This window comes from Chenopodium quinoa, unplaced genomic scaffold (genome assembly GCF_001683475.1).
Source record: "Chenopodium quinoa cultivar QQ74 unplaced genomic scaffold, ASM168347v1, whole genome shotgun sequence".
Classification (NCBI taxonomy): Eukaryota; Viridiplantae; Streptophyta; class Magnoliopsida; order Caryophyllales; family Amaranthaceae; genus Chenopodium; species Chenopodium quinoa.
In genome coordinates this window covers 11191581-11215423 of record NW_018742204.1, presented here as the reverse complement: position 1 = coordinate 11215423, position 23843 = coordinate 11191581, and the positions used below count along the sequence as shown (strand labels likewise).

The following is a 23843-nucleotide window of genomic DNA, read 5'->3' as shown; positions in this document are numbered from 1 at the left end:
CAGACTTTTTCAGCCTCACAGACGCAACTCTGTCAACCGGGGAAACAATAAAAGTCCCTAAGAATTGGATTCCCAAGAGCGCCTGGTTCAGGGATGAATGTTTCCTAGCCGCCTGCGGGCTAGGGCACATGTTTAATAAACGTATGCGCCTGGGTTCACACCGTCTGTAGTATTTTTCTATCGGAATTGATGTATGATTCTGATCAATTTCTTTCTTTTTTGCAGAAGAAGCGCTAAACATGTTGCAGTCGGAGAAAACTCCTAAGCGGTCTTCTGCGACCATCCGCAAAGATCTTGCGGAGAAAGCTGCGGCCGAGCTCAGGGTCAAGGTATTGAGCGCCTGACCCTTTCTTAAGTTTATTTTATAATCTGTCTTGCCCGAATACTAACCTTGTTTATTTTCACAGGGGGGAGAAGTTGGGAAATCGTTTGAGAAGAATCTAAAACGGGCTAGAGAGGAGGCCCCAGCCGTTCTCAATAAAATAAAAAAGTCTGCCTCTGCGTCAACTCCTGGCGCCTCAGCCGGGGCTAAGACGATGCGGATAGCGGGGCGACTCGAGAAGGTAGGCGGCAGCGTGTGCCTTGATCTTGTCAACCCCTTATCAGCAGCCGCGGGGGTTCACCACGCCTGCAAGCGTTTCCCGCTTGGCCGGCTCTGAAGGTAAGAACCCTTTTGAATCCCCGCTTGAGCTGGGGTGGCCTTTATGGGTGAAATCCCACTCCCAACAGACGTCATCCTCAGATGGTCGGCAACAGATAGGTGTTGCCTTAGTTTCGCACTCATCACGTATTGATTGTGGTGCAGATTAATCTCCCCGCTGGCTAGACGTCTAGAAGCACGCCAAGGCCATGCTGGATGCCGTCTGGAAGAGGGATAAGGACAATATCCCTGGGATAGAGACGTTCAATCTTGAACGCATTCTATCCCTTCTGGTTGAGGTAAGAAACTTGTCAATTCAATGTTATTTTTTCCAAGTAATTATCCCGCCTGTAATTCTTATACCGCCTGCTTTTGCAGGCCATGCTGCGGGTGGACGAGCTCAAACGTCCTTATTTCCGCAAACGGGAAGAGGTAAAAAGGGCCAAGAAGTCCGCCATAGACACTGATAATATTGCTTTCCACTCAACTATCGTAAATGAACTTGAAACTAAAGCAATAATTATGACACAGGCGTCTAAAATCCAGCAGCTGGAGCTAGATCTGAAGGCGGACGACCAGCGGGCAACGGATGCTGAGACGGCCAAGAAGGGGGCGGAGGAGGCCTAGAAGAAGGCAGATGAGAGCGCCAAACAGGCAGATGAGGCGCTCAAGAAGGCCCAAGCGGACCTTGGCAAACTGAAAACCAAGGTTGAGAGGCTGGAGAAGGATGCTGCTCAAGCTCAGAAAAACTTTGCAGCAACCCTGGAGGCGGAGCAAAACCGCCTTGTTGCTGAGAGTGATGCTGACAACGACGCCCTTATGAAGATTTCTTGGGTTGCCTTGTACCCAGACGCTGATTATAGCATCTGGGCAATGGCACACAGCTATGCCGAGTACGTGGTGTACTTGAGAGAGCAAGGTGAGCCAGAGCCTGCCTCCTATGAAGCCTGGCTCAGCAACAGTGAGCCAACCGCGCCTGAACTTCCTGGTCCCGGTGAAGCGCACCAAATTCCCTCAGATGATGAGGAGAAGGGGGAGAACCAGGAGGCTCCGTCTGCAAGCCAGAAGTGACCCCTCAGCGGCAGTATGCCAGTCTTTGCTTTTTTAATTCCTTTTTATTCAGCGGCTGTATGCCAAAACTTGCTTTTTCCGGCCTGCGTGCCGAGTATTTGTGTTTTTACCGGCTATGGAGCCGGGTTAATTAACAATTTCTTTCTCCCGGACGGGGTCCGGTTAACATTTGATCCATTACAACCGTTTGGTTGGATGGACTTTTATGAATTGCACCGACTAAGTCGGTTTTGATCATTTAGCATTTGAATTTTTGTTTTTTTGCAAATTTTAATTTTTGCCTAACTTATCAAAAGCATGCGGCGATTTCTTGCCCAACTAATCAGTAGTCCGGCTGTCCTTGCCCCTGGACAGCTATGTGATTGGTTTCAATTGGAGCTGGTTGATTGACTTGAAAACGTCTGATGCTGCAAAGAGCATGATATGTTTGTAAGTCAATCAATCACAGTAGTGATTGCCCCAAACCAAGTGCACAGCCGTACACCAACAGGCGTTTCAGTCACTACACAGACGGCTTATGCCCGTTTTGGTAGAGATTTCATAGCCATTGAACTCTTGCCCCAATTGGGGTGAGGTGCAATTTTAAAATAAATAACCTGTGAGAACTTCAGCCGGTTACCGACTGATGCCTATGGGCATACGGTATTTAGGAACTTATTCGTTCTTCGTAGGTTATTTCGGTCTGACGGCTATGAGTTGACCAATTTGGTCGTTCAATTTTTGCCGTCTGCATGGATACGTAGAACCGATAGATAATCTGTTCTCTGCGACGATTGCACCCGGAGGGGTGTCGCCGGACGCCTTTGTCCATGTTGGGACAGGCGATTTTATAAAAATAGAAACCATCCGGCCATTTTAGCCTCTGGTCTTGTTTGAGACCGGTTGTGTAGCCACTAAACGTTTTTGTGCTTAGTTTCTTAATCAGTATTGAATTTACACTAAGTATTGAACTTAGTTTTTTAAGCAAACGAGTCTGTCTGGGTATTACCCAGACGGACAGGCAAATATTTGATCATGCTAAGTATCAAACTAAGTTAGATAAAGGGAGAATCCGTCTGAGTATTACCCAGGCGGATAGTCAAGCAGTTGAATAAACAAAGTATCAAACTTAAATAAACAAGGGATCCGAGCATTACCCAGGCGGATAAACAAATGTAACCTTCACTAAGTATCGAACTTAGTTAGGTAGATGGGGAATCCGCCTGGATATTACCCGGATGGATAATCAAACGATAACTCAGTTTTGCAAACAGAGACTGAATCTTCATTAATTGACTCACTGTTTACAAAAAGTTACATTCTCAGAAGTAGTACTTTTTTTAGATTGTCTACATTCCAAGTTCTAGGCAGGCACCTGCCGTCTGGAGTTTCCAGGTGGTAGGTGTCGTCCCTTACTTCTTCATAGATCCGGTAAGGGCCTTCCCAATTTTGGGTTAGCTTTCCCAGCTCATTGGCCCTACCGATTGCCTCCATTTTTCGTAACACTAAGTCGTCAACTTTCAAAGGACGCTTGTGTACTTTTTTGTTGTAGGCTCTCGTCATTCTCAGACGGTAAATCTCATGACGCAAGGCGGCATTGCCCCTGCGTTCTGGGAGTGAATCCAATGCCAGGCGCATTGCTTCCCAGTTTTCCTTTTCATCATACATCATGACTCTGAGAGTCGGCTCGTAATGTTCGATGGGCAAGACGGCTTCAGCACCGTAAACCATGAGAAATGGGGTTTCACCGGTTGCCTCTTTCGCTATTGTCCGGATGGCCCACAGGACATGGATTAATTCTTCTGCCCATAAGCCACCAGCTCTTTCTATTTTCTTTTTAATGCCGTCTGAGATGAGTTTGTTGAAAGCTTCAACTTGGCCGTTTGCTTGGGGCCGGCCAACATATGCGAAATAGCTTAAGATCCCCTGATCTCCCAACCAAGTTTTTAGCTGAGGCGTCTCAAACTGAGGACCATTATCAAAAACCATAGACATGGGTACCCCGTACCGGGTGATAATGTTCTTCCAGATGAAGGAAATTACGTCTGAGGTCTTAATGTTTTTAACCGCCTCAGCCTCAACCCACTTGGTGAAGTAATCCACAGCCACTAAGATATAGCGCTTTCCGCCTAGAGTAGGCGTGTAAGGACCTAGAATGTCCATGCCCCATTTTGAAAACGGGATTGGGTTGTGGATGGCCGTCAGATCAGTAGCCGGACGGTGAATGAGTTTGCCAAATTTTTGGCACTTGTCACATTTCTTCACCAACTCCTTGGCGTCCGCCTCAAGAGTGGGCCAGTCTTGCAGCTCGCTTTTTCAGGACGGTTGCTTCCTGTGGCGAATCAGGAAGTGTGTCGTCTGAGAGATAGGCCTGGATGCCATCCATCCAGGTAGAGCTTCGGTTCAGAATTCCAACGGGATCCTCATAGATGCTTCTCCTTTCAAGAACTTCCCAAAAGACTGACCGAGGCGTATCATGGCAGGCGGAAGATGCCAGCTTTGACAATGCATCCGCCTGATTGTTTTCCGACCTAGGCACCTGATTCAGCCGGAAGTCCTCAAGTGCCTTGGTCTCTTCTTTGACTTCCTGAAAATATTTAATCATAGCCGGATGGGTAGCCTCATAACTTCCCTCATATTGGCTAACAACCAATTAAGAATCAGAGTAGGCGTCAATTTTCATGGCCCCTACCGCCTTACACATGCGTATGCCGGCTAGCAGGGCTTCATATTCCGCCTCATTGTTAGAGGCCTGAAACTTGAAGTGCAGTGCATATTCAAATATGTCTCCTTCAGGAGACTCATAATTACGCCTGCACCACAGCCGTTCTTTGTAGAGCTCCCGTCTACGTACACTTTCCAAACCTGATCAAGATTATCCGGAGCCACCGGACGAGTCATTTCCACAATGAAGTCAGCAAACGCCTGACCTTTCACTGCCTTTCTTGGTTCGTAAGTGATTTCAAGGCTCTGCATTTCAATAGCCCATTTCAACATTCTCCCGGATGAGTCTAAGGTAGACATTGGCCGCTTGAGTGGCTGGACCGTGTAAATCACCACCGGATGTGCCAAAAAGTAAGACTTCAATTTTTTGAATGCCATATACAAAGCGAGGCCAAAATTTTCAACCATGGGGTACCGGAGTTCAGCAATTTTAAGAACATGGCTAATGAAGTAAACCGGGAGCTGCCCGCCGTCTCGCTCAGCAAGGAGAACGACACTGAGGGCATGGTATGAGACGGCTAAATACATGTACAACGTCTCCCTAGGCAAAGGACTGACCAACCTAGGCAAAGAATGTAAATGCTCTTTCAACCTCTGGAACGCCGCCTCAGCATCATCCCCCCATTCAAATCTGGTCTTCTTCCTGATTGCTTGGAAGAAGTAAAGGCATTTGTCACCTGACCGGCTGAGGAACCTCCCCAGGGCGGCCAGACAACCGGTGAGTCTCTGAACATCCTTAACAGAGCGGGGTGACTTCATGTCAATCACCGCCTGTATCTTTTCGGGGTTAGCCTCTATTCCCCTTTGATCAATCAGGAATCCGAGAAACTTCCCAGACTCAACACCAAAGACGCATTTCTTAGGATTTAACATAACCTTATGCCGCCTGAGGGTGGTGAAAGTTTCTCGGAGATCAGCAAGGTGATCCGTCTGTAGCTTGGATTTTACTATCATGTCATTAATGTACGCCTCCACATTTCTCCCAATCTGATTAATGAAGACCGTATTAATCATCCGTTGGAAAGTGGCAGGTGCATTTTTCAAGCCAAACGGCATCACAGTATAACAGAATAGCCCCTGATCAGTGACGAAGGCCGTCTTCTCTTGATCTTTTTTCCACAGGGGTATCTGATGGAAGCCGGAGTAGGCATCCATAAAACTCATCAAGGCGTGGCCGGTTGTAGAATCGACCAGACTGTCGATCTTTGGAAACGGGTAACTGTCCTTTGGACACGCTTTGTTGAGGTCTGTGTAATCAACACACATGCGACAGGTCCCATTCGGTTTCTTAACAAGGACCACATTGGCCACCCAGTCGGGGAAATTACAAGGACGAATGAACCTGGCGTCTAGTAGCTTTTTGACTACGGCAGCTGCCGCCTGACTTCTTTCCTCGCCGTGATTTCTTTTCTTTTGCCGGATGGGCTTCTTTTTGGGGTCCACGGCGAGCTTATGGACAACAAGATTCGGGCTGACGCCTGGCATCTCTTCCACTTCAAAGGCAAAAATGTCTTTGAATTCTTTCAGCAGAAGGTGCAAGCTTGCACCCAAGGTAGCATGAGCAACCGTCCCAACCTTAACAGTATGTTCTGGACGGCTGTCATCCAGAACGAGATCAATGCTTTCGCCAGCCGGTTGGGGACGGAGCTCATCTGACCGTTCACCGGTCAATGATTGCTATTTTTTCTCTTTTTTCACCTCCACTAGTAGAGGAGCCTTTCTTTTCTTTCCGGCTGCTGGTGGGGCAGGAGCTGGGTCGGCATCCTTGACATTGTCAAGGTCTATTGGTTCCTAACCGCCTGGGGCCACGGTATCTCGGACGGCTAAGAGATAACACTCTCGGGCCGTCTTCTGATCCCCATTCAAGGAACCAACAGAGCCATCATCCCTCTCATACTTGATGAGCATGAGGGAAGGGATGATTACTGCCTTGGCTACGTTGAGGGTTGGTCTGCCAAGAATGAAGTTATAGGCGGTCAACTCCTCAACGACCAAGAATCTGACAACAATATGTCGTCCCTAGCCTTTTTCTCCCAGCCGGATGGGTAAGTCAATTCTCCCGGCTGGGTAGACCATCCCACCCCCAAAACCAACCAAGGGGTGGGTGACCGGATGCATGTTGCTGACGTTGTATTTCAGCTTTTGCAGGCACCGGAGACTGATAATGTCTGATGAGCTGCCGGTGTCTATAAGGATCCGTCCAACCAACTGATTGGCAACCTTACATTCAATGACCATTGGGTCATCACGCGGGCGACGAACGCTGCCCCTATCCTTCTCAGTGATCAAGACGTCTGGGAAGGAGGAGCTGGCTTCCTCCTGTTCATCATCATCTTTGTCCATCTTTCGAAGATGGCTCTTGGTGCCCCGGATGGTAGGGCCACCACATGAGAACCCGCCTGCTATAGTGTAGACCGGCTCCTTATCGGTATCCGAGCTACTAGCAGGTTGGGGGGTAGTCTTGGAGGGCTGACCCTTGTTTTTCTTTTTTGCCCCGGCTGGGGACTTAGAAATGTAGGACTTCAACAACCCTTTGTCAGCCAGACGGTCCAACGTACGCTGAAGACTGAAGCAGTCGTTGGTGTCATGGCCGACCTCCTCATGGAACTGACAGAATTTATTCTTGTTCCGTGTCTGGACAGAACTCTTCATAGGATTCGGCTTCTCAATGGACAACCGGTCCTTTACCTCCATGAAGATGGAGTTGCAGTCTTTATTAATCTCGTACTTGGGGACGTACGGTTTAAATTCTTTTTTTTCTTCTAGGACGGCTGGTCAGAGTCAGTAACCGCCCAGACTTCTTTTCTTTTCTTGCTCTCTTCTTTTTTTTTAGCCGGCTGAGCTGACCGACTGTCTTTCTGTTTGTCAGACTTCTTGGAGTCCGACTGGCTACCTGGCGAGCAGAGGTCGGTAGCTTGAATGTAGCTTTCCGCCTCCCTCAGGGCCGCCTGTAGGGTGAAAGCCCCTTTTCTGACTAGGTCGAACTTAAAGGTCGACCCGTCTCTCAGACCTTTAAAAAAGTCTGTAAAGGCTACCTCATCAGACAACCCCTGAATCTGAATTCTGATCAGGTTGAACCGCCTGACATATGAGCGCAGCCCTTCTCTCTCTCCCTGCTTAACAGTGCTCAAATCAAGGCTTGTTTTCTTAGCAGGGATGTCCATTGAGAAGTTGGAAGCAAATAGGAAGGCAAGCTTCCTAAAGCTATCTATGGACCCGGCTGGCAGATTGTCAAACCATTGTTGGGCAATGCCCTTCAATGTAGCCGGGAAGCATCGACATCAAGTGGCATCGTCCAACCCCTGCAGATACATGAGGTTGGTGTAAGCCATGAGGTGATCTTCCGGATTGGTGGTACCATCATAGGTACCAACCAACACATTCTTAACCTTGGTCGGCTGTGTCGCCTCGGTTATCTCCCGAGTGAACGCAAAAGGTTGTTCACCCAGGCGCAGCAGACGAAGCTGCCAGTCCAATGGCTGGACATTTGGGTATACCGCCTGACCCCCAAAGAAGGTCGGCTGCATGAAGTGAGGAAGATACTGTCCGTAAGCCTGAGTAGGCACATACGGTACATTTCCAATCATATGAGGGCCAGAATGGACGGTATTACCGCCTTTCTGACTCTCATGCAAGGAGGGTGCACTCCCTGTAGAAATATTGTTGAAGTTGTTTGGAAAGTTCGACGTTGAAGCCGACTCAGACAACGATTGATTTCTCTTCCGGTTGATGATCTCCCGGGCATCGAGAGTTGATTTTTTACTTCTCACCGGCTGATGAGGCCGGCGAGGGATATTGGTGTTCCCCCCAGGAAGGAGAATTTTCGACCAATCGATGGTCCCGGCTGCCTTCTCCTTTGGGTGAGGAGTGGGCTGCCGGTTTCTGACTGACTTCCCCTTCTCTGGAGGAGTCTTCTTCGCCGACTGACCTTTACTTGGGCCAGCCTGGCTTTTTGGTGATCAACTTTGTAATTTCACCCTTGAAACTCGTCATGAACCTCATGAGTTCGTCTCGGGTGACAGGGGCCGATCCAGCTGCCGTTTGGGTTGCCCCTTCCGGCTGCCAGTAGGTCTGCTCGGACCCGCCTGGGAGGCGCCCCGCTCTAGAGTCTCTCTGGGCCGGATGCGCTTGACTCTAAGAGAGCCGTCCTCGGCTGTAGAGGTTTCGACCTGAGGATCCTCATCCTCCTCATGGTCTGTAAAGACTTCTGGGTCTTCGCCCAGACGGTTAGGGGGTGGTACAGACTCTTGAACCATCTTCGAGGTACTCTCCCCACAGACGGCGCCAAATGTTTTGGGTGTTTTTGTCCCTCGGGAGAGTTACAACACGAAGACTGATCCGGGGTGAGCTGTACCTGCAAAACAAACGGAGACACCAGTTGGGTGGTGCTCCGCCTCCGACGCACAAGTCAGAAACTTGAAGGGAGAAAAAGGTGCGGAAATTTAGGTGGGGATCCGCTCGGATTCCAAGCTCAGGATGTCTCTATCAAAGAGTAAAATGTGTAATAAATGGTAAAACGTGTCCTCAAAATGAGGGACATCTCCCTATTTATAGGGTCTTTGGGAATTGTGCCCCTGATTAGGTTACTAAACCCTAATCATTGGTGGGCTGCGCCGTTTGGCGGCATTCTCGGGATTTGGGCCTGAAGGCCGCCTTTTCCCTTGATTTCGGGAATGACACGTGTCGAGCAGGGATTGGTCCATTTTAGACCAATCTGGGGCTGACACATGTTAGCTTCTGATTGGGCCACGTGGCAGGGTAAAATTACCCTAAACAAGACTACTCCTTTATTTACAACAAATGTAACTAATTTAATTTATATTTGTATTTTATCACATAATTTTTTTATTGTAAAACCTCATTTATAATTTACATATAATGATCAAAGGGCAAAAACTAGTTTAGTTTTATATATTAGTTATGAAAGTGCAATGGTAAAGTTTTTTTTTTGTAGATAGTTTTTTTTTTTTTATTATTATTTTTTTTATTTTTAAGATGGAGTACTAGAATTTGAGAATTAGACTTGTGGAGCCATGTCATTGAAAGCAAATGCTAAATTATTATTATTATTATTATTATTATTATTATTATTATTATTATTATTATTATTATTATTATTATTATTATTATTATTATTACACTACTTTTTTTTCCCTCAAAAAAGGTAGTGTAACTACTTTATATAAATTTTGAAATAGATATAATTTTTTTTAACGGACATTTTCATAGTGTTAATTAATTAATTATTATGTTTTTTTTAAGAAATTGTTGAGGGTCAAAAGTTGGTGAGATAAGTGTAGTGTCTGGGTTGTAAGATTAAAGGCATAGTAAATGTAATCCCCTCAGTGGCACAATCACAATAATCACAATAAGGGCATGTTCTCGTTGACTAAACTAAACTGAATTTATTAGAGTTGAACTGAACTGAACTGAACTGAACTTATTAGAGCTGAACTGAACTGAAATGAATATTTTACTCCGTATAAGAGAAGGAAATTAGGAGATGAACTGAACTAAACTTATTAGAGCTGAACTGAACTGAAATGAACTTATTAAAGCCGAACTGAAAAGAATTGAACTGAATTGAAAATAATCGAATAAACACGCCCTATAAAATACTTGTAACACTTTATTACGTTTCGTTTTAAAATGTTAACAACAATGATATACGGGTAATTTCTCACTTTGTTATACATTGGCCATCTCAAATCAAGAATTTTCAACCATTTTAATAATTGTTCTAAATTTTGAGTACGACCTACTTAAACAATCCCATCCAAAAGGTTGTATTTTGTATACCTTACGTCCTTAGTCAATGGGTGTACCTGAGGTAGGAAAGCACAAGTGGCATGACTGGAATCCCATTTTAATATTACAATTTACAAATAAAGTTAAATAATTAAAAAAAATTGCATTAAAAAAATAATTAATAAATATAATTAAAAATGCATTATAATCAGCACAATCATGAACAACAATTGACAAGAGCATGTCATTGCGCATTACAAGTACCAACTACTCCCTCCTATAATTACTTTATAAGCAACAAAAAGATACTCTCATTCCTTTCTTTTGAATTTTGATATTTCAACATGGTGTGAAATTATGTTTTTAAGAACATGGTTTATTAATTTATTTTTATTTATTTATTAATTTTTTTTTTTTTGGTGCAACATGGTTTATTAATTTTTAAGAATAATTATACAACGCTAAATATCTTAAAATAAAAAAAAGGTTTCTATTATCACAAAGTCTTATATGTGGCTGGCTACACCGTGTGGCAGGGGTTACCTCGTTAGTGTAATAGGGGATACCTTGGCTGGTGTTAAAGGGGTTAATTCGTCACTGTTATAGGGTTACTCAGTTAGTGTTATAGGGGATACTCAGTTAGTATTTTATAAGTGGCCACACACAAGACGGGTTGTTCTATTATTAATTTTTAAATAATTATATAACGATAAATATCTCAATATAATAAAAAAATATTATTATTTGCAATTTTTTTTAAAAAAAATTGCCATTTCTTTCATCTCTCCTCTCTATCTATTTTCTTTTCTTTTAACACTTACAAACAAATTAACTCATAGCTATAATTTCTGATCTTTTATGTCTAATCTATGATGATTTTTGTCGATTAGCTCATAGCTTTAATTTCTTTTAAATTTCTTATGTAAAGCGTGTAGGGATCTTGTATGTTTGGATGTTTTCCTCGAAGCATTATTGCTTTGGCGAATAGTGATTTAATATAAATACCCTAATACTTTTCTTAAAAAAAACCACACACGCACATTTTGCATAAGAGTCCAAGTAACCCTCTAAAATAAGAATAAAAAATAATATATACGTATAAATATATATATATATATATATATATATATATTTTCTAATTATACATTGTATATGTAATTAATGGGTATTATCAATTTAAAAAATAGTTAAGCATTTTTTGACCAAAACCAAAACCAAAACAGAGCAAACACTACAATAATGGAAAGTATATGTTTCATAGTTCATACAATCATACGTACTCCATTATTTAATAGCATGAAGCATAATTTAAATAGTAGTATAAATTTACAAGTAATATACTAGTAGTATATTTTTTTGGACGAGAACAAGTAGTATTAATATAATAGAACTATATTGCCTCAAAAAAAAAAAAAATAGAACTATTCCAAAAAAATAATAATAATAAAAATAAATAAATAAATAATAGAATGTCATAACAATTTCACCGTTGTCTATTCAACATTATAATTTTCAACCCAATATTGGATGGAAATACACGGAGCAGTTCACAACGAACAACATTAGAGAAATCCTAGGCCAGAATAATACGCGCTATTTTTATCTTTCACCATTTTCAGGCTTTCTCTCTCCTTTTTCCACACAATTAACCAACTCTATTCTCCATTATCACTCATCATCTACATTCATCTAACAGGTTCTTCTTCTTCGTTTTCTCATATTTTCTTTTCTTTTGTATTTTATTTATCATTATTTCTTAATTTCGATGGCAAACGATGAACCTTTGAAATCTGTTATTTATAGAAGTCAATGATTTCAATTATTTGATTTTTTTTTTTGTCAATCTAGTAGACTTAAATGATAGATTTTAGTTTTTTTCTCGTCTCCTAATTTAGTTGTCACGTTACTATTTCAAATTAGATTGTGAAGACTATTAATTTCGGATTGGAGTAAATCTTTATAAAGTGTTAACTTTGGTTGCATACATTGTTGAAGACCCATAAAAATAAGAGACTTTTGGTTTGATGATTCACAATATAAAAGTTTGACAATTTTTTTTTGGCTAATATATGAAAGTTTAATGTACTTTTAAAATTAAGGTACAGTTTTATGTGATGCCATCTGGACCTGATTTCTTGGGGTTTCTTCTGTTTGTCATTTTACCGGCTTGTTTTGATGTTCATTGGGTATTGCTTACCTTTTTGTTCAAACGAGATTTCAAATTTTCTGCTCTTATTATTGGATATTGCTTACAAGATTCTCATTTTATTAATCCATCCGTGACACTAAAATTTATCTTCTATCAAAATTGAATGTCCCATTGCGCAAATTAAGATGTGTGAACCAATCTTAGTGGGACGGAAGGAGTGCCATAGACACTCTTGGGTATGTATAGAAATTATAATTAACTCCTCGCCGTCATTGATTGGTTGCCTTATACTACGAGGGGATCGTAAATTATAGAATGTTCAAATTGTGTTGGTAATGTGAAATGTAGTTATCATATTTTTCTTTGCTTTATGGTAATGTCATAGAAAGAATTCATGCTTGACTTCAAACTTTTTTAGGAATTTAGTTTCTAAAAAGATTGTTGATAATTAATAAATTTCGCTACATTTATCAATTATGTGCAGAATGGTGATCAATTTAGGGCCAGATCAATTTTTTTAATATATTATAGTCAAAAGTATCATTAAAGGAAATCACATTTTCAGGAAAAAGTTAAAAGTACTAACTTGCAAAATGTGTAATGTAAACGCTACTTTAAGATGTAATTGCTCTATGATAGATCTACAATGTACTTAATACAGTGAAAACATATAAGTTCTTCCTTGAAAGGTGATTACCTATGCTGTAACAAAGCTTTAGTGCTCGAAGTTCTGTTAGTGGCTTGTTGATGCTACTTTCTAACAGAAATTGAAATGGCAAATTAGGTTAAAAATCATGTATGCTTATCTGAATAAGAAGATGAATTATGTCAGCCATTGTGGGTTATAACATGGCTGTTGTATTTTTCAGGAGGGGAGAATGACAATCGGTGAACAGGTTCGAGCATACTCGATTAAATCTCATGGTGCCACAATAGCAAGAACACACCTCCATGATTGGTTAATACTGATACTTTTGGTGGTCATTGAAATCATTTTGAATGTCATAAGTCCATTTCATCGCTTTGTTGGAAAGGATATGATGACAGATCTTAAGTATCCTTTGAAGTCGAATACAGTTCCAGTATGGGCAGTTCCTGTAAGTCTCTATATAATTGTTATAAACTCTGTTATATATTGCTATATTGCATCATGATAGCAAAGAAACTTGCAACAAAACCATAAGGTTGTTCAGGTCTAATGTTGCATGTATTTGGCAGATTTATGCAGTTTTGCTGCCTATTATTATTTTCAACATTCGCTACTTTAGGAGAAGGGATGTCCATGATTTACATCATGCGGTTCTAGGTAAAGTCATGATATCTTGTATTCCTTTCTATTTTCTTGTAAAAGAAAATTTAAGTTCTACGGAGGCTCAACTTACAATTTCTCCTACAATATGCAGGCCTGTTGTATTCAGTGCTCATTACCTTACAGATGCTATTAAAGATGGAGTTGGCAGACCCAGACCTGATTTCTTTTGGCGCTGCTTTCCTGATGGCCAGGATATATGAATCTTTATCTTTTTATTTTATATGTAACCTCAAAAATCATTATGAAATTTTGAAAAAACCTCATTTGTGCAATTGAACTCTGATATGAGGTTTCCTGTCCTTTTCCTGCAGTTTTATGATCTCTTTGGTGATGTAATATGCAGTGGCGATCCTGCTGCGATAAAGGAGGGGCACAAGAGTTTTCCTAGTGGTCACACCTCATGTAAGCAACTCCGATCCTGAGCACTCTATATTCAAATCTTGTATAGTACAGAGTATTAGATTGAAAATGATACCATCATTTGTCATATACTTTCTTAACCTGGCTGATACTGCTACAACCTTATTATCTTAATTTTTGGTTTGTTTTGTCATACCTTTCTGTATCTTACAAGGTATTTGTTGGAACTCGATACAGGGTCTTTTGCAGGGCTTGGATTTCTATCGTTATATTTGTCAGGAAAAATCCAAGTATTTGATCGAAGGGGGCATGCAGGAAAATTGTGTGTTGTGTTCCTCCCTCTACTTATGGCAGCCCTTGTAGGTGTATCTCGAGTTGATGATTACTGGCACCATTGGCAAGATGTCTTTGCAGGAGCTATATTAGGTTCGTTATTGTTAGAGTTATATACAAAGTAGTATATTTGAGGGTACTCATGAGAGACTTTACCTTTCTGTTTTGTTAACATCAAATTCAAATTTTTTACCTTCCTTGCAGGCCTTTTCATTTCTTTCGTTTGCTATCTCCAGTTCTTCCCTTCACCACATAGCACCAAGGGTAACGTCGCTTTTGGATACTTTGGCTGACTTGCTATGCATCCTATTGAAATATTCTATAAAAACTTAATCATCACCACTTACGACATCAGTAGCATTACACTTTCTGTTTAAAATATTTTAGTTCTGTTTTTTAGAACTTTTGAGCTGATTCGGACTCTGGATTTATTGACACTAGGTTGGGGACCTTATTCATATTTTAGAGCAGTTGATGAAGAGAGTCAAGCAAGCAGTCCTTCTACAAACGGGATGAATTTGGCATTGGTACATCAGCGACAAGATCACGAAATCACTATTGGATGATGTTTTTTCTTTTTTGCTGTCAAATGATTTATACCCGTTACTTGTAAATTCTCCCTCCTATATTCTTTGTAATCTCTCTTATATTGCATAGATATTATTCTTGACATTTGTAGAATGTTACAACTTCTTTAAGGGATATCGTTTGACCATAGAAATTCATAATCTACATACTACTGATACTAGCTTGCCTTCTTGCAGTACCCGCAATCTAGATTCTGGAACCAGGTGTTGCAATTGTCATAATTATAAAAAGTTTGGTATCATTAAGAGTTATATTTATACGAGCGGCTTAAGCTTTCAAGTTTTTTGTGATAATTGCAGATCATTTTTACCTTAATGGAAAATCTGTTTAAAGACAATTTGTATTGAAAAGGACCGTGCATTATCATTATACTGATCTAAATGAAGTTGTAATGGAGAGTGAGGAGGGTAAGGAAGAGGAAGATCTTCAAATAGCATATGCCCCATAAGTTGTAATGGAGTGTGAGGAGGAGAGGGAGAGGGGTCGACTGTTAATGGAGATGGAGATGGGTCACTTGGGGTGGGGGGTTTTGAGCGGCGACTCAGGTAGGGGAGAAGAGATGCCACATTAAGGGGATGGTTGAATTGGCTAGTGGAGGTGGTGGTGGTTTTTTATTATAATTTTTTTATTTATAAATAAATTAATTGTTAAATAATTAATTGAGTTAGAGGGTAATTAGAAGAAATGGGGAAAATTAAATGGTAATTAAGTGAATTAATAAAGGTTATTGGCTTCGACAAAAAAAAAAAAATTTACAATCAATTTTTAATTTGTCAAAAAAAATTTATAAGGTTTACTTGACAAAAACGTTGCTAGAAAAGGTTAATTTTGACAAATTTTCCTAATAAAAAACAATAATGTAATTATAAAATAAACTAATGATATCAATATCATGTTAGATTAGAGTGGAACTTTATGACATTACTAAAACTTTAATGAAACTTTACTACACATTATTTGATTGGAATAAAATTTATTAGAAGTTATTAAACTCAAAAAATATGATAAACTTCTATCTAAATTTATTAGACCTAAAACTTATTTAATTAAGGTGAACAAAACGCAACGCAAATTTATAAATTATTTTATTAAATCATAGTTGTCCAATAGTCAATTTTACAGTACATTGTAATTGTTGCCTTGATTTTCGTGCTCAAAATCTTCTCAATTTGCGTGCCACGAAAATTGCTCAGATTTTTGGGGTCATTTTAGGTCTTAAGATTCAAAGTTAGAGAAATAACTAGCTTAAATCCCGTGCAATGCATAGTTTTACCAAAGTTTATACTCCTTCCAATTTTATGTGGTATCCCTATATAATTTATCTTTCACTCGCTAATCTAATTTGATAAGAACTTAATTTTTCAGATCTAATGGATCTAACTGTCTGGTTTGACAGAACATTAACCTTATATGTTAACTAGTTTTGTGCCCGTGCTATGCCCGGGTTGTTTATTGAATTTTAAGATATATTTTTAATTTGTATGTCAAATTTTAAAACATATCATTAATACAAAATTAGTTAGGAATTGATATGTTTTTGTGACGATTTAAACTTGTAGACATGTAATGACTAATAATAATAATATTGGTAAAAATATGTCGTCACCCATAACCTGAAATAATGACCCTGTCTGAAATGACCGATGACCCGACCTGATTAACAGGTCTACACGTAGTAATAAAATTATATAAGATTGTGAAGTATATTATTTTAATTGATTAGAATATATTATAAACAATGGATGTGGTACATTTTGAACTAATTCCTTCGCTCCAGAAAAATATTATGATACAAAAAATAAATTTATATGATAATTTATGAGAGTTATAATCTAATTATTTTTTGAATAAAATTATAATTCAATTTGTGTATATGAAATATTGGTATTTTATCAAAAATAAAACTCTAAATTAACAATTTTATCCTAAAATTCTATTCAAATTTGATTAAAAATAAAATTCTAAACTAACTTTTTTATCCTACAAATTGAATTCTATATAACTCTATCCTACGTGGCACGCCACTTGGCAAAAAGTTGGAACGCCAAGTGTCGCTGCCTCGTCGTCTGGCTAAAAGTTTAGCTTTATATATTAGTTATATGATATGTACACTAATCTAGGTGATTTATTTATCTTTAATAAAGTGAGATTTAAGTGGGGTATACACCCTTCACTTTTTAAAGTATTACACTTTGACTAGCACATACATTTAGAATTTAGATAAATTAATTGAATTGAATTGAATATAAATATATGTAAGTAGAATAGGGAGTATTAAATAATTAAAAGATAGGTATCATAACATAAAATTTATATGATAGGTATCATAAGATGAATTTTATAAAGTATAGTTAGTAAAGATATATTTAATTGTTATGAGGAAAGAGAAAAATAATAAAAATAAAAAATAAAAAAGAAGTATAAGTGAGAAAAAACTTGTATGGACCTAGTTCACATAAAATTATTGTGGACCAAAGTCCATACCTGCACACCTAACGTATTGTTGAACATAGCGACCCTAATTTTAGTATGGTAACTTTTATTAAAACTTATGTGACTTTATATTATTGTGAACCTAAAATATGCACGTGTAAGCCCTTGGATAGTACATAGTTTTCCTATTGTAATAACATGGTAACATTTATTATTCATCATAACTAATAGATATATTTAAAACTTTCATTAAAAACATTAACCTCTTATGACCTTTGTAATAACACAATGAAATAAAATTTATTCTAATAAAATAACTTTTATTATAACATAGTGACCTTTCTTTCTATTTATAAAATGGTTACAGTGTCTTTAGTATTAGTGGTCCATAATAAACTAATATAAACCAGACGCTTTTAATAATTTGTAGTATAAGTGAATATAGTAAGCTAAGGGACAAAAATTATAAAATATTTATTTAAGTGGGGATAGTGAGAGTGTAAAACAATAAAATAATAGTGATACGAGTATTTATCTTTTCTAAAATAGGAAGTATTGCGATTATTTTGAAACAAATGTAAAAGGAAAGTATTGCGATCATTACTACGAAATGAAGGGAATATTTCATAGTAAGGTCATGCTTAGTTCATTTTATTTTTACTTATTTCAAACAAGAATAAAAAAATTAAGGCCAAATCAATTGACCGTCAATATCTTTTATTATATACTTATATAAGTTATAAAAAAATTATATTAAGAAACTATACATTAAAATTGATCCAACAACATCTTACATGATTACATTGGCTTTCATATAATAGCTAAAAAAGATGATCAAAGTGAGATGTGTGAATAGTGCAAAAAGTTAAAATGTTGCGAGTAATTTGGGACGGAGGGAGTATTTAGTTAAATTTGTGGTTACAAATTGTTATTTTGGATGATATACTACAAGAGGGGGGTGAATTGTAGTATGTTCCTAGTGCCTATTTTTTGCGGAATATAAACTGATTGTTGTTAGGAACTTAAACAATGCAAAGAGGATTTTACGAGGAAACCATCCAGGGCCCAATTGGAAGTAAAATCTCGACCCACCAAGGGATTTTCAACACAAACATTTCACTATAATAGGGCAATACCAAATTACAACCTATTATACACAAACCTTTCTCACAAGTTCCACCAAGGACACTTGCTACTCGATAGGACCCTATCCTACCCAACCTAAGTCCCACACTTAGATTCACTCGTACTCCCAAAGTACTACTCATAGCTACAACTCGAATTTTAGAGACTTTCAAACTCCTCACACCCCAATACATAAAACACTCAAAACCCTTTTTCCCAATTACAAGATCTCAAAGAATAACTCTAAATACATATCAATGAATAAAGAGATAAAACTAATATGCTGGACACTTAAGATCTGTCTGGAACTTATTAGACGAACTGAAACCAAACCTGACTGGAACTTTAACCTGGAGGTTTGACTTATCTTCGTGGTGAAGGATGAAACCATTAAGCACGACCACTAAGCTCTGTCAGCCTCAACCTTGAATGAATACATATGAGCATATTTATAGTACACCCAAATTATTCTTTTCGAAAAAGATAAGTTTTAACAAAAGATATGAATAAAAGATATTTATTAAAAATAAGTTTTTCAAAAATATATCTTTTTGTTAAGAATATATTCTGTCAATAATAATAAGATATATTTGCTATAAAATCAGATTTTATTTAAAACTTATACTTTCCAAATATATTAACTTATCTTTTTCAAAAGATATACTTATCATAAAATCATATTTTATTCCAAACTTATATTTTCCAAATATACTAGCTTATCTTTTTTAAAGATACACTTTTAATAAAATCAGATTTTATTCTAAACTTATTTTTGCTTAAAATACTTTCCAAAAATAACTTATCTTTTTCCAAAAGGGATTTATTAGAAAATAAATATCTTTATTCTGTAAAACCAAATCCCTAAAAGATATGCACGTATTAGGTAAATATTTATATCATTAAACTGTCCTTTAACGACGGGGAGACTTAAGTTCCGATTAGGTTCTGGAACTCTGACAGTCAATGAGTTCCTGACAAGTCAGTAACTCTAATTTCATTGACTATCATGAGTTCACCTTGGTTCTTTAGACTTGTTCCAGACTAACTTTTATATCCAACATACTTACATGAATCCTAGAGCAATATACTTCAATATCTCCATCTTCATGTTGTTTCTTTGAAACTCTTGTTTTGGAATCTTGTAGTATTGATGTATTCTAGATCTTGGGGCAACGTTCCACTTCTGAACCGCAGGCCAAGTTCCTAACTGGAACTTGTTGTCTTTTGTTGGGGTTTAGTGAGTCTGACTCACCGCGGAAACAAACCCCTACCCGAGGAACCACTCGCAATAATTAAAATCATAAAGCATAAATAAATAATCATAAAGAAAAGATAACGAATCTTACCCTCGAAGCGAGCTTCGCCCAAAAACCGGGGCTCTTACTTGAAAGCTACGAGCACGTCAAGCGCCGCGCCTCCGACGGTATCCACCCACAAAAAGGCGAACACAACTTTAAGGTCTACTACCTGGGGGTTAGTGAGGTCCGATCAAAACCCGAGTGTTATATGAGTTTAAGAGTTTTCCCAAAATTATGGAATGCTCTTTTTAACTCCCACTCAAGCTAAGAATTCTCAAGTCATTCCATGACTATTTATAAGGAAGTATGCCTTGTGAATTTCACTCATCTTTCAATGTGGGACTTTTCACAAAAAGATCCCACATAGAAAGATTGGTGAATTCAACCCTTAGTTAAATAAACAAAGGAACAAGTGACAAGTGTTACATGGTTAGGTGTGGACAACTTTCTCACTTGGTCCCCAAGGCATTTCACATGCAAGGTGAACTAACAATGTGTCACCCAACCTTAAGCCCCAAGTTGGGTTCGGTTGGCTCATTTTATTTTGGCCCGTGTCCATGACCCATCAACCCGGGTCCACGGCCATAGCCACATGTGTCGCCACCGTGGCGTGCCGCCACCGTGGCGCTGCCATGTGGCAAGCTGCCACTTGGCGGCTGCCAACGCGGCGGCCACGTGTGCTGCCACGTGTGCTGCCACATGGCGTTTTGCCATGTGTGCTGCCACGTGGCATGCTCCTATTGGGCATGTATTCTTAGCCTTTTGCGTGGCTAGGATTTTACTTGTTACTTGATGCATTTTCCCGTCTCGCCAAATCCTAAATTTTGGCTCGACATTTGAGATTCTCAGACGCTCGATTTCGACGCTCCAAGCTCGAATTTCCGACGTCTAAATGTTTAACACTCGGGGGACGAATTAATTTCTTCCGAATTAATTCGTCGAGTTGGTTCGTATATTTTGCTTGGGTGTGATCCGAAGGGTTCAGTCAAGATTAAGCTGTAATATTAATTATATTAATATTACTGATTGGAAGCGACCTCCACCCAGGCATTCCGATCACTTGACCTTACTGAATATATTAGCTTTCTAATAATTCTGAACCCGCTATCAGAATAATACACTTGTTCGAAGGACACCATTCCTTTCAATCTCCCACTTGTCCTTGCGGACAATTGTGCATTTAGTGTATAGCCCTTATCCTATGTCTCTTCATGTCTCTTCATGAACTACAGAGTAAGATTACTAGTCATCTCTGTTACGTCCAGAAGTGTTTCTCGAAATCCGAGTTTGACTGTTAATAAGCAGATGATTTCTAAAATCCATCTGAGCACGGCCATGCATTTTTCACAGTCTCGCTCTTCGAGAGGCCTTGTAAACAACAAGAAATGTTCCCTATTGTTAGTAGGGGGACATTTCCAGTCTTGTAATGTAGCTTCTCTTACTAAGAGGACTCACCCACCCAATATCTGTCTTTATAATCCCCAGTTACGGCAAACGTTTGGCGGATACCAAAGCGGACCAGTACTCAAACAAGAGATCTCCCACTACTCATGGTCAAAGGAAAAGAGTTCCGATAGTAATAATGAGAAAATACTTATGACGATTTTTAAATCTCTTAAAGTATCCTCATAGGTTGATCCAGTATGGTTCTAAACCAATACCTGTGCAAATGATTTATATCCTCATAGCACAAGAAACGGTGCTACAAATCATACTACACACTAATCTCTGATGGTCATCAATCGTCCACAAAATATGACCTTGATTAGGGATAATTTTCGATTAAAATATTCAATGTTCACTTAATAGGTGTTTCTTTATCCAAGCCATTGACTTGATACCCTATTTTGAATATTTATTAAAATCGAATGGACTCATTATTTAAATCTAAACCACAATTAAATAGTTTTGTGGAATATTTAGAAATATTTTATTCCACTATGAAACTTCACAATGTTTCATCTTATGATAAATGGTTTTTCCCAAATGTTTTAAGAGTAGTACTCTTCATAAAACATTCATAAAAATCACACACATATTTGATATGCTTGATTTCTTTCATGAAATTATGAATGTTGTCGTTCACTTATTGCAAAGGTTTAGTTATAATTACTTTGCAAACCTTAGCATCTTCATTATCCACCATTTCCATAATAAGATGATAAAATTTTGAGAGTGTTAATGGATTACATGTGATTCAGGATTTATTGTCCAAGCAATGGCTCCCACTCATTTTCATGATTTGAGACCTTCTACTTGACAACCTACAATCATCAACGTTCAACAACGAACTTTTCCATTTAACATCTATCTTATTATTTCCTTTTAAGGCAACAATATTCTCAACATATATTTTAGTAGACTCCCCGATGATGCCTTGCTTGGGTTTCACTCCAAGCGACTCACAACGATTTGGGATACCCTAATCACTTGTGAGCATGGAAATTTTCCTTAAATTCCCGCACATTATACATGGATGCACATCCATGTTACCATTCTCAAGCCACGACACTTCTTGCCTCGTGCTTATAAATGGCTTCCTTGCTAAGGATCTAATCCTAGTTAAGGTTTGTGCTTGCAACATCAAAACTCAAATTATATTTGTTTCCATGCGTCAAGAACTCATCCAACTACTTATCTAAGTTCTTTGGATGTTCTTGACTATATTCTAATGATCTAATACTTAGATTAATGTCGATTGGTATTATATACGTACTTCACATGCTCTAAGCATTTAAGTCATCTGACGATTCCATATCATAGCTTTACATGATGGATTTAATTCTAGAATTATTCTCAATTTTATTCCATCCATGTAACATTTAGCTCATACAGTTACACTGAGTCTTGCCAAATTGTTCGCTATATGATATGATTGAAAGCCTCTTACTAGAGTCTTTCTTGTTTGATTTAGTACTTAGCCTAGCTTATACTTAGTTCAAACATTTACTTAGCTTCATACATATGGGTCGAAAGCCTTTCAAAGTCCTTCATGTTTAACATGGTAATTTCTTTTACTCATTTAAACACTTTAATTAAGTCTATACCATAGAACTTAATTCCCAACATGTACTAAGTATCGTCTTTAAATCGGTCCATTGTCGAAAATACTTTCAAATCTAAACATTTAGCATTGATGGTTGTTTCACAATAGAGTTCGTAAACATCTTGTTGGACCATTACTTTTGCTCCCACTAAACTTCTTATTCATCAGAATTTCTATGTTTCTCCATAAGTCAATCCTCTTATTAACTTTATGAGAAAACACGTTCCAATTCCTTCATGCAATGCTTCCTTTAATCCCATGACGGATTCCATGTGCTTGCTTTCAAATCTAGCATTATTTAGATTTTCAAAACCCTTAGACTATTCCATAGTCACTTCCAAAATTCCATTTTGGGAAGGCGGTTTTGGTATCTATTTTGCCATATTTCTTATGCGCAATTTTGCTAGATCAATCACGAAAAGACTTGAGCATTCCGATTGGTGAATGGGATTTTAAAATCAACTTCTTGATATTAATTATATCCTTTACAACCAATCTAGCTATGTATGCATATACATTCCACATTTGTTAGTTTTCTCCTTGAAAACTTATTTGCAATCGATGGGTCTTTCACCTTTCATGCAAATTAATCAAGTTTCAAACATGATTTTCAAACATGGAGTCTATTTCGGATTTTCATGGTCTTTATCCATTATTCGGAATTTGGATTTGTCGTAGCTATCTTACAAGACATTATTCCTTTACTATCTAATAGTAAATAGTATGTTTGTAAGTCTTAGGTTTGTTTCTAACTTAATAGAAAATTTATAGGATTCAATCCAAGCCTTTGGTGAATTCTATACCTATACGGGGCAATTGCATCAAACACTGAGTTTTAAGGCGCTTTCAAAGCCCTTTTATTATGTTGATCTTACTCCAACATCTTTAATGTTTTGTGAGTAATGAATTCTCTTTTAAGGCACTTGTAAAGTCCTTTTGAGTATTCTTGATCAAGCATTATCACGAAGTCCTTTAAGGTCTTCCGAGATTCTCAGTTCTAGTTTGTTGCTAAGATCGATGGTCATCGAGTTCATTTT

General features: G+C 38.4%; 1 pseudogene; it reads left to right on the top strand.

Annotated features, from left to right (window-relative positions):
- Positions 1-11585: 11585 nt before the first annotated feature.
- Positions 11586-15064, top strand: LOC110718365 (annotated as a pseudogene).
- The last annotated feature ends 8779 nt before the right edge of the window (positions 15065-23843 follow it).